Source organism: Malania oleifera, chromosome 3 (genome assembly GCF_029873635.1).
Source record: "Malania oleifera isolate guangnan ecotype guangnan chromosome 3, ASM2987363v1, whole genome shotgun sequence".
Taxonomy (NCBI): domain Eukaryota; kingdom Viridiplantae; phylum Streptophyta; class Magnoliopsida; order Santalales; family Ximeniaceae; genus Malania; species Malania oleifera.
The window spans coordinates 46,532,903-46,534,950 of NC_080419.1; the positions used below are offsets into that span (position 1 = coordinate 46,532,903).

General features: G+C 30.6%; 1 long non-coding RNA gene across 1 annotated transcript; it reads right to left on the reverse strand.

Moving 5' to 3' along the window:
• Window positions 1-245: 245 nt before the first annotated feature.
• On the reverse strand, window positions 246-977 carry LOC131151752 (uncharacterized). Its single transcript, XR_009135755.1, has 2 exons — window positions 697-977; window positions 246-571 (listed from the first exon to the last, which is right to left on the reverse strand). It is a non-coding gene; the product is annotated as an uncharacterized LOC131151752 (long non-coding RNA).
• Window positions 978-2,048: the final 1,071 nt, after the last annotated feature.

Sequence of the window (2,048 nt, forward strand, 5' to 3'; positions counted from 1 at the left end):
ATCATTGTGTTGGTGTGATTTTAATCAATCTCCCACCCTCAAACACAAATAAAATATGAAGATTGTACAATAAAATATTTTCCCCATCTATTATCACAACCGTTTTGAGAATTTTCCTTCCTTGAACCTTTTCCAAAAAATCATACATCTTTGAAATGAAGATTTATTAGCTCTTCAATGATATGCAGAGCTACATATAAAAAACACATCACAAAATAATAATAAAAAAATAAGAACTTTAGATCTTGGGAAAAAAAAGATTTGTATATTAGATCAAAGAAATCATGTTAGACAAATTGTTGAAGTAGATAGAGATCTAGAGATCTAGATTAGTGTAAAAGAGAGAGATTCATTTTTTATTAGATCATGAAATCATGTTGGTGTGATGTTAATCAATCTCCCACCCTCAAATCACAAATAAAATATGAAGATTACACAATAAAATATTTTCCCCATCTATTATCACAATCAATTCTGGGATTTTCCTTCCTTGAACCTTTTCCGAAAATTCTTAGGTCTTCAAAATGGAGATTTATTAGCTCTTCAATGAACGAAGCCTTTAGATGCTGATCTGCATAAAAAACACATCACAAAATAAGAAAAAAAAAAATAAAGAACTGTAGATCTAGGGAAAAAAAATTGTGTCTATTCGGTCAAAGAAATCATTGAAATAGATAGAGATCTAGAGATCTAGACCTATGTAAAAAAGAGAATTTGTCTAAGAGAGAAGATAAAGGAGGAGAGATCGGAAACCTTCGGTATGGGAGGAATAGGAAAGGATTTCTCTTTCTTTTTTCTTTTTTTTTTTTACGAGGGCCTTTCCCATCACTCTCAATCCAAACGCTCCCAATGCTTCTCAACTCTCCCTTTACTTTTCATCAAAATTGGTCTTCAAGAGAAGAAAAGAAGGGTATAGGTGGTGATTTAGCAAATACCCTCCTCTCAACCAAATACAATGATGCCCTACTTTTCTACATGTCTTTTATTGAAATCCAAACTAGGGTTTAAATGGAAGGGGATGAGCATTTCGCACCGTTGATTTGAAAAAAATACTAAAGGTTAAGATATTGTTGCACCATTTATTCGCTAGTCCCTGTACATTTGGATTCGCAAGCAATGTCAATGGGACAAATAAATGTATATTTTAATAATGTGTGAATTATTAGTGACATGCCAAAATTTAATAATTGTGTAATGTAGATATTAAATTGTGTGGGTGATTAAATATGTAATAACTTGAAAAAAAATTATTAAATAAATTTTTTTTATTAATTAATTAAAATTATTAATCAATTAATTAGTTAAACATTATTAAAATAATGTATTAAATAAATAAATAAAAATAAATAGTATGAAAAAATATAATTAATAATTAATTAAATATTATTAATTTAAATAAATAAATAAATAAATAAAAAGGAATAGGAACAAAAAATTTAATTGGAATAAAGATATATATAAGTAAGAATATAGTAAAATAATGTTTATAGGTTTATCATCTCCTGATTCATATGCCAGCGGCCTCTCCCTTCTCCCAGTTTCTCAGATTGTCCACCGTCTCCATCTCCGCCTCTCTCTCACTCTCCTTAATTTTGTCAGCTTAACGAGCGCCGATTGAAAAACGGACCTTAATTTTGTCAGCTTAACGAGCGCTGATTGAAAAACGGAAGATGCGTAGAATTCCTAACTCCGTCACTGATATTTCTACTAAAGGGGATTTGTCATGCGAGTGGCGTAGGCACCACTCCTGGGGAAAGGTATATTTTCCCTAATCTCTCAATTTCTCGTTAAATCTGCAGTCAAATCGATGATCAGACACTACCATGGGGTCCTAGTTGTGATTGTCGTCATTTTGACATAAGTAAAGTTCCAATTGAGGTTTTTAGGCCCCACTTCAAAGCGAAAGTGAGATTTGAGAAATTTTGTAATTTGACTATATTTAAGGGTATAATTATTTATTTGGTATTTAAGGGCTTAGGAAATATTTAAATAATATTTTATTTAGGGTTGATTTAATGAAATTAGGATTTTTGATTCAGAGTCCGAGT